The sequence below is a fragment of the Chiloscyllium plagiosum genome, chromosome 6 (assembly GCF_004010195.1).
Source record: "Chiloscyllium plagiosum isolate BGI_BamShark_2017 chromosome 6, ASM401019v2, whole genome shotgun sequence".
Lineage (NCBI taxonomy): Eukaryota > Metazoa > Chordata > Chondrichthyes > Orectolobiformes > Hemiscylliidae > Chiloscyllium > Chiloscyllium plagiosum.
The window spans coordinates 37,862,530-37,872,812 of NC_057715.1; the positions used below are offsets into that span (position 1 = coordinate 37,862,530).

A 10,283-nucleotide genomic window follows, 5' to 3' on the forward strand; every position below is an offset into this window, starting at 1 on the left:
GGGGCGGCTGTGGATGCCTCTGCTGCAGCTGGAGAGGGTGGGGGAGGGGTTCCTGCTTGCTGAGAGTTGCGGGCTCCCTTCCCTTTAGTCATTTTAACTTAGGATTAAATTGTTTAAATGTAATATTACACAACTAATTAAATTACAAAACTATTATAAATGATTTGGTGAGCTTGGTAGGGGGTGGGTGACCCACTGTACCCAAGTCTTGGGAGGAGCACTATAGACTCAGTCTTACTGGGTCGCCGCCATCTTGGATCTCCCTATCATAGTTTTAATATACTTCAAGCTACATTTTCTGTCAGACTTTGTCTTCTAAATCTTTTAAATCGTCCTTTTGTTGCTTACCACTGCAATGGTCGTACAGTTACCGCCGTAGTGTTAATTAGTCTATATGGCCCTTTACTCCAGTATTGCAGTCATACCTCATTGTGCCTAGTCACAATGGCTGTGCTAATCAGAGGCAACGGTGAATGCTCAATGTTTACTTCTATCCATCTCAACCTCGACGTTTGCGACATTAATTTAAGATATTGTTTTCCCCCTTTCCGCCAGAGATTATTAAGTTTACTCACTGAGTTCTGAAATGATCGCTTCCCATTCAAACCTCAAACCAGACTTCCCCAAACAGATCGAAGGACTCTCATTCCTCTCTATGATTTGTTTGCGTAGTCTCTCACTAACTTTTCCTGAACGTCTTACTAACTCTGTGGTGAACATTTTAAGTGGAGTCGATTGCTTTTGCCTGTCCATTCCTTTGACAAGTTCTACTGTCTGCTTGTCTGTTCGAACATTTACAGCTGTGACTGACTCAGTATTCTTAAATCAGTGATAACTTTAAAATACTCATGTATTCTGGTATTACTGATGAATTCTGCCCTATATTTCCTTTCAGACAAGAAAAGATCAGGTTTCATTTTGTAAGGTTTTTCATACATGGATCGGAGTAGTAACATCAAGAAAATGGTGCACAAGTCGAATCTTCATCACAAGATCAAAGATTTTATACTAATTTTCAGATATGAAGCCTCCAAATAACTATTTCAACAACTATTAATTTCCAATCAAGACATTATATTTTATGCAATCCCACCTTTACCCAATCATGTTTACATATCTCAGATTCCAAATTAATGCATGTAACTCAATTATCCAATTGTATTATAATTAATGCATATCATTATACTACCTAATCAAATAATTGCACATCTTATATTTGATGTTACAGGAACGTAAGGTGCTTATCCCCTCCCCCCATCAGTCCCTCCCATTGCCAATGCTGTTTATTTTCCCTTTCACTGGGTGAACTTTTTTTTTTAACATTACTCTAAACAGCAATTCCACCACTAATCATTATCGTGTATATGCCACACAACCAACCACGCTCAGAGTTAGGTTGATTGATGCTGCCAATTCACTTTTTTTAAACTTGTTCTAAATTTCTCTTTTGTTAACATGGTAGAGAATGTATCAAGTGAGTTTTAACAAGGAAAGGCACCTGACAATTTCACATCTTGGACAGCACATGTATATAGAAGTCAGAATATATTTGCTCATTTGGCTATTATCAGAAATGAGTCACATCTTGTTTGTGTGGACCAAAATTTTGTGGTGTGTTTAGAGGCCATTCTTTAGTTAATGGTGATTAGTGTGGCTTGAATTTTATTCACAGGAAAACGCAACATGCCTGCATAAACTGGCCTCCCCATAAATGACTCAAAAAGGAGATTACCAAAATCAATAGCAATATTTACACAAAATATTGATGTCAATCATAGTCTTGACAGTATGGGCTCATGATAGCTTCATTGACTGGAGGGTCCATGCAAAGACAGAAACCAAGAGAAATTCCAATTACTTTCTTCACACTTCAGAACATTTCAGCCTCTTCATCTTCTGGAAGATCAAGGATGTTTATTGTGATGTAGCTCCAGTTGGAGGTGGCAGAGGTGGGCACACAATCAGGATAGGTTAAGGCTTACAGAGTAGGAAATTATGGTTTTGATAGGTGTATCACTTATGGTCAAATCTTTTGAAGACTACAGTTTCTGTGATAGAACTGGCACATTTCTTCATGGCATTACTATCTGTGATCCTCCTCATGTATCTATCCATCATTCTCATCTGAGGAGTTTAGCAGCTCCTCTTTGGGCATTCTTGTTCTCTTTGCAATGCCACGTTGTGCAAAGCACAGCAGACAACAACAAACCTAGAACACTCTCTGAGGCACATTAGACAATAGACAAGGCAGTGGAAGCACCATTATGTCCACATGATACGTCTAGTTGTGTTTTGTGCTGTGTTGTAACACTCCTCGACAGGGGTGTGGGCCATAATCATTATGAAGCTGAAGGTGTGTACTATACCCTTAAGAGAGAGTGAAGGCTGTTTTACACAGAGCTTGTAGGCACATGTCATGTGACTGACTAGCAGTCTCAGAGTGTACTGGAAAAATGAAATATGTAACATTTAGCTGCAAAATAAATACCTGACTTTTGGTTGCTATGTTTTCACAACAGTTCAAATTTAACCAATCAGTTTAAATTATGCCCTGGGATACTAAAACCCAATTGAATTTGAATTTTACTGTTTTGACAACATTGAATCAATGAGATGATCTGATGTTTGGCATCTAAAAAAGCAGACATTTTGAAAGCCTGAGAGAGAACGACTTACTGCCATTGTCAGAGTAAAGGCCAACCAAACATTCTCTATCAAAGGTACCTTTATCATATGAAATGTCTTTGTAACAAAAGACCGAAGATGACCCAGAAATATTTACAGGCAGAGGGAGGAGGATACTGGCGATGACGCCACTGTCTGGTTTTGAAAGTTAAGTTGATGTACTTATAATAGGAGCTTTTATTGGATCAGTGTATTGCTATAGAGTGAGAGGTAGATAACAAGCATTTAAGAGAAAAGAGGTTTGGAGTTGTAAATAGTTGTTGTTTAATGTTCACTTTTAGAGTTAAAGAATAAATTTATATGTTTTTTTCTTTAAGTAATGTAAGTGGTGATTCTCTGTCACTCATACTTTAACAGATTACAAGGCAAGGTGAGCTTTTCTGGGTGTTTGGTTTAATTAGCAGAAAGGTTCACCGCCATGTAGTAATATAATGCACTGGTGTCATTTTCCATGTTCCAAGGGAATAACCTTTGTTAATCAGGTTCCAACCCTACACTTGGACTGAAACCTCAAATAATTTCGATGCTGGCATTTTCTTAAGTTGTGTGCACCATGAAAGCTCCCTAGGAAGTAATAATTTTCTGGTGATTGCAGACTATTTGAAGTGAAGACACTGAAACCCTTTTTGATTTACAAATACAGCTGTCTGTTCCCAGAGTACTCTAAGAGACAACTTTGTGTAGTCAATTACACTCTGTCACCTGTGAGATCCTTGTGATGTCATTGAGGTCAACTCCCATTCTGGATTGGACTTGTGTTACATCCTGTATACACCTATTTGTTGCAGAAATGCCATACATGTTACTTGTGGACCCCTGAGTTTAGCTATCAATGTAGAAATTCAGTATTGCAATTACCTTGAGGAGACTGGCATAGGGTTTACTCCAAAGAAGAAGGGCAGTCAAACTTGTTGCAGGAGAAATCCTTGGCCATCTCTGATATTGTCTTTCTGATATCTGAAGATAATTGATAAAATTACTGAAATGAGTTGATACACCAAAGTAATGAAGTTGCTTCCTCCCAATCTCCCTGTTCTGCAGCTGGTGCTGGCCAATGATCTGGTGGCCTACTTAGCTGTGTGACCAAGGCCATCCTCTGGTTATTTCTGATGTTGCAATGAGATTGCATGTTTGACATCCATTGTAGGTCTGCACAGAAAGCTGTGCGAAGTGGGGAAGCAAAAATTTGAACTCCTCTATTGGCATAGCTATCTTTCCAAAAGCAGCTGCAGATGTACAATCATCCCCTGGATCAGACCCAGAACACCTCGCCCCATCATGCCTGCCTCCCCCAATGACCTGATCTCTGTGGAATAACCATTTCCGAGTCATTCTTAACTCCTTCAAACTAGCTGTTTCTTAGCAGCCATGTCAATGGGCCTTAACATCTGACCCAGACACTGAACTTGCCTTGCTTCAAACTCACAATCCTTCAAACTCACGACCTGCCATTTCCTCTGGAACTTCTCAATTAAACACACTGGATGAAATCACTGAAATGCACTGCAATTACCCTTCTAGTTCATGAACGTCTTTCAGGGAAGGAAACTGCCTTTCCTAACTGCTCTGAACTACACATCAATCCATATCAACAAAAATGTTGTTCTCCCTTAACTGTCATCTGGGCAATTCAGGATAGTCAATTAACACCCACATCCTGTGACTAAATAATAAAAAACACAGACAATCCTACATTGCAGTTTTATCTTTGATGTAAATTTGGAAATTTTGCCTCTTTATGTATATATCTTCAAACAAAGAGCCTACATTTTTGTTTTACCAAACTATATCAAGTGTCTGGAATATCTACATAGAACATAAAATTGTAATATAGGATTGACCTTTTCTTTATTATTTATTTTGTCGCCTGGGAGGCAGGGAATAAGATACCTGATTTCTACTCCTGTTGCTTGTAGACTGACAACAAGTCATGGGATTAGTAGATCACATCCTGTCAAAATGGTAAATTAAGATAACAGTTTAAGATATGCAGCCTTAGAAGTACACATTCCTCATCACAATATCTATAGGCCAGAGCCTGGCCTCTTTCAGACACCTATTTCCACTGTCCTAAAAGTACCACCTCAGGGTCCAATTGTAAACTCAATCCTCTTACCAGTGAAAGCATTGACCCAAGCACCACACTCATCAGCCCTGCCTCACCCTTTCTGATACCTTTCCTTTCTGCATTCCCTGAGTAACAGCATTGAACAAAGAGAAAACCTCGCCTCAAACTCATAGGTTAAACAACATTACCTGGTGCACACCATGTTGAATCTGTCACTAATTTGATACAGCAATCAATTTGTACACAGCAAGTTCCAAAAAAAAAATGTGTTAATAATCCGACAATCATTTTTGAGAGTTTGGTAGAAGAATAAATATTGGCTTGGAAATCAGGGATAATTTGCCTGATCTACAGAAACGTACCATTGAATCTTTCACATCCAGTTGAGGGGGCGTGGTTCAGTACTCCTCAAAAATAGAGCATCTGAGACAGGTGTAGCACTCTCTCAATACTGTACTGAGATGTCAGCCTGACAGCTTTGTTCTAAATGCAATAAGTCAAGCTGACTTAAGTGCTAGCTACTCTTCAAATTTCACATTGCTTGTTTTAGCCAAATGGGGGTAAATAATCCAAGCATTTTTCTTTTTAGTATTGTCACGTTTTATTATAATTTTAACCTTTAATTTATCATGTTATTGCCGGCAAGTAACTAGAGTGAATGCATCATTTCCTTGCAACTAACAGCTCACACACCGAAGAGGAGAACAAGGCCCCCTTCTGATACCTTCTCTTTCGATGATGGAGCAGCTGCCACTGTAACACACTCCATCCAGAATCCTGGCCAAGAAAACAATAATCCTTTCTTGTAGTGCAGAGCTAAAACTAACTGTCAGTTGAGCTTAGCATTTAAATCCCGATTCTGATATCCCAATTCTCTAAAGTTGTGACAATTGCAAACCCCAAAATACATGGAATGTTAGTTTTGATTTAATTCAGAAAACGTCATGACTTACACTAACTCACAGAGATCCTGCTCAATAAACTCCTTTCACTTCCAGTATGCTATCTTTCATACTGGATTCCAGAGGGAAACAAAATGGTACAAAACATTGCAATTTAATTGAAAGAAACAATCTGGAGCATCACGAGAGCAGATGCAGAGGGAAGACACTGCAAGCAGCATTGAGTTGCAGAAGAACAACCGGAATAAAAGGTACAACATTTATTGAGGCTACTTTTCTAAAATGTCTAAAATGCTTAAAACACTACAAGAAAAAGATACATAGCATCTAGCCATGATAATTGAAACCAGAATTTTGTAATAATTTGTTTAGTACTGTAGATGGTAGCATTGATCATGTAAAGCCTTTAGTATTGGCTTTTACCATTGATGCACGACTATCCGCAGTTTTCAGTGGGGTGAGCATTTGCTGCCTGTGCAGTTTTACACAGTCGAAGAACTTGTATCTGGTAAAATTACAATTTATTTTAATATTGGGTATCTCTGTAATGGAGGCGTTATAAGTGTCTGTAGATGAATAATTTATAATGTTTATGTTTCTTCAGCAGTATTTATGCACAAACAAACAATGAATATTTTCTTTTTTACTTCATTTAGAAATAATTTACAATGACCAAAGTGATTCTAAACGTAATGAGAAAAATCAGAATTCAGAACTCTTGTACCACTCACATAATCCACCTCCATTCATTGTCTGAACTTTTCATAAATCTCCAGAACAGTAAAAAAAAGAATTATACTGACTGAGCAGTTTCTTTCACATTCTCAAGAGATGTTGAAGCTTATTGCAATGAATGAATTATTTTTGAAGTGTAGCCACTGTTCTCACGTAGACAAATAGAAGCTATCAATTTGTGCAATGTCCCAGAAATAATAAATAAATGAGTGAGAAAGTAAACTATGTTTGATGCTATTCATTGAGGATATGTTAACCATCAAACCAAACTCATTCTCTGCTCCTATTCTTATTGTGCCATCAAATTTTGAAGCCATTTGTATCGGAGATGAAGACAAGGCCCCATTTAATTTCACCTTACTATGCTACCTCAGAATTAAACAGAAATATGAGCTCAGGTAATGCACTCAGGGCTTGAGGTTCCAATTGAATAAACATGTTTTGACTTCAAAAATGTGAGAATAATTACTAAACTGTGATTGTTACGTAACGCAACTTAGCATCCTTAAATAACTGCACAAAAAATGAGTACTAAACATTATGGCAGAAGTAACACTGTCAAGGTTAAATGTAATGATATACTTTTAAATATGGCTGGAATCTTAGGGATCTGAGTGCCTTGAGCGATAGCAAAATTTGTGGCATAATTAGATAAGAAATTGAGCAAGGCCAATATCAATGATGGGAGCAATTGCTTTTGCTGAGTGGCAGGTGAGTTTCTTGCTCGGCAGCAATAAGTTGCCAATTGAGGGGAATTGTAGGTTGTTAAACGACTTATTAATTGCCCTACTCACTTCATTCATTTTCAGCTTCCTATCTTATCAAGCTAAATGTCCAGTAATCTTGGCATGGAACTCCAATAGGTACCTGGTGACTAGCTCCCTGCTGGCTATGAGAAGCCTACACTGCTGAGGACCAAACAGCACCTTGGACATAATCCACTGACATCATTTGCAGGCACCCCTCATCAATGGACATTAGCAGCTGGAATTTGATGGGTGAAAGTATGAGATCCATGTCTGCCGAACATTAGGATTTCATTTTATTTGTTTCCCTAATTGCCCTTGAGAAGGTGTCGATAAGCTGACTTTTTGAACCGCTGGAATCTATGTGCTCTAGTTTGACCCACAATGCCATTAGAGAGGGAATTCCAGGATTGTGACTCAGTGATAATGAAGGCAATTTATTTCCAAGCCAGGGTGGTGAGTGGCTTGGAGGGGAATTTGAAGGTGGTGGTAGATTCCCATGTATCTGTTGCCCTTGTCCTTCTAGGTGGTTTGAAAGGTGCTGTCTGAGGATCTTTGGTGAATTTCTGCCATGCATCTTGTACATAGTACACAATGCTGTTACAAAGTATCACTGGTGGAGGGAATGAATGTTTATGGATGTGTTGAAGAGGCAAACGCATGAAGCATAGGAGTGCCAACTCTAGATACATTCCATTTGCAAACATATATTCATACATTTATAACACATGCAATTTTGGAATGTGCTTATACAAGAAATTATGGTCAAAGGCAGTTGACACCATGTCATTGCTGTGTCCTCTCTGTGATACAGAGTTCGTGACAATAACTTGAAATGTAAATGCTGAGCAAATGAGTCCCATCACTTGTGGAGTATCTAAGGGTTGTATTGGATGAGGATGACATCACTGTATCATACTGTTCAGGGGTGATATTGATGGACTCTGATGAATGCAATGGCCAGTGGAATGGTTGAGGTAGTTTTGGGGATGGGAAAGCAGCCATACCCTTGTGAACATAATGTGTTAGTCATATAGCAAGTATGGCACCTTCACCGAAATGATGCACAAGCTTCAACCAGAGCCATGGCGAATAGGGTTGCTGAAGATCTGATTCCACAGTTTGGAGACATCTGGGATGGACCTTCAGTATAGTCCAGTCAGATTGGAGCAGGCAACGAGGCAATGTAATAATTGTTAAAGACCAAGGAGAATGGGAGCAGTCACTTAAGGAGGAACATTGAGCTGAAGAAAGTTCTCCTGTGAATGACAGATCATAGCTGCATAAAGATCTCAAAGTCTGAGGACTGCTTGACACCCTGTTCTGGTAAATGCGCATTGGGTGAAGAAGATTATCATGAACTGTTAAGGTCAAGATATCAACATTTGGTTCACATTGTGGGTGTGAACTGCAACAAATATTTGTATCTTCTTTGTTTCTCTTTTTTTGATGGCTGAAATTAAAAGCTCATGTTTGGAATTGTCTGATTGCTTGTCTGCATGAGATGTCCCCCTAACAGGCAATAACAAGATGTAGGTGACCGTTAAGCTTCTGGATGAGTAGCAAGGATTGAGAACAGGACTTCAGAGAGGAAGAATCGAATAACAATGGAAATGTGTGGCTTGGTCATAAAACAGCGACTGAGCTGAGAAAATGATGTTGCATGTGAAAGGGAAAACCTCAAAAGAAATTCACAATCTGTGAAGAGCTTTGTAACATGTTATACAATCCAGATTGTGATTAAATCTAAAAAGGAGAACAAGAATTGAATTTTAACTTTCAGACTCACTAAGGGTAGGCATTGCTGCCAACATATCAGGAACAGTGAGGTTTCAGTAGTATGCTTGTCAGTCACTTTTTAACCAAACCAATGGTTCTGGGTCTAACATCTTGCTTTCCCTAATGAGTGAGTATGATTATGAACACGCATCAACTATTCTCATTACAAAAGGATCCAGCCTCAGCCAGAATTGAATCTGGAGGAGGTATATTTCCTGAGTCAATACTTGCTGAGGTAGAGGCTTAGTGCGGCAAGCTGGCACTATGCTGCAAAAACAAACAGATACTGCACTCTGTAGGGGTCCACAGGGAGATTTTGCTTCCCACAGGCAGGAGAAAGGAGGTTACCACCACCAGAAACAGTCCTGGCACTGTTGAAGAGGCAGAGTGTGGCAGGAGCATAATTATAAATACAATGACACAACATGTTCAATGACCTGATGAAGGCAGGAAAGCTGGAACTGTGTTCTGATGTTCTGTGACCTGTGAAGCAGTAGCAAGTTTTTGAAGAGTAGATTGCTGCTGCTCCTGCTGCTGATAGTAGTTCTGCATCTCCCTGCCATGTTGAGCTGGTAGCGCATCAGTTTTGTGCCACAGAGCTTCTCATCTTGCTTTGCGGACACGTTGTTAGCTTCAGACAAGTTCATTCTGCTTTCCAAATTATCCTAACTTTCCCTAATCATTTAAAAACAAACTAACAAAAGTATATGATTAAAGTAATGACAGAATGTATGACTTTAAAATAGGGACAAGTATTTATATCTTTACATTTATGTTCAAAGTTTGTGCGAAGATTTGTAGCTCGGGTGCTCGTTGTTGTGGTTCTGTTCGCCGAGCTGGAAGTTTTTGTTGCAAACGTTTCGTCCCCTGTCTAGGCGACATCATCAGTGCTTGGGAGCCTCCTGCGAAGCGCTTCTTTGATGTTTTCTCCGGTGTTTATAGTGGTCTGTCCCTGCCGCTTCCGGTTGTCAGTTTCAGCTGTCCGCTGTAGTTGGTATATTGGGTCCAGGTCGATGTGTTTGTTGATGGAGTTTGTGGATGAATGCACACACCGGATCATCAACGCCACACTCACAGGAATCTGATGCACGAGAGAAGAAGCAAAGGATAGCCAACTCCCATTCCTAGACGTGATGGTACAGAGAAAACCGAACGGAGAATTCACTACAAGGGTATACAGGAAAGCCACACACACAGACCAAGTCCTAAACTATGAAAGTAACCACCCCAACACACACAAACGAAGCTGCATCAGGACACTATTCAAAAGGGCCACAACACACTGCAGTACACCAGAACTGAAAAAAGAAGAAGAGGAACACCTGTACAAGGTATTCGCCAAAAACGGATACCCACGCAACTTCATCA

General features: G+C 39.5%; 1 long non-coding RNA gene across 1 annotated transcript in view; it reads left to right on the top strand.

Moving 5' to 3' along the window:
• The first annotated feature begins 5,603 nt into the window (after positions 1 to 5,603).
• Positions 5,604 to 10,283, top strand: part of LOC122551129 — a 91,946-nt gene continuing 87,266 nt past the window's right edge. Inside the window, exon 1 of the long non-coding RNA XR_006312024.1 lies at positions 5,604 to 5,906. This is a non-coding gene — a long non-coding RNA (uncharacterized LOC122551129). The remainder of the gene's footprint in view (positions 5,907 to 10,283) is intronic.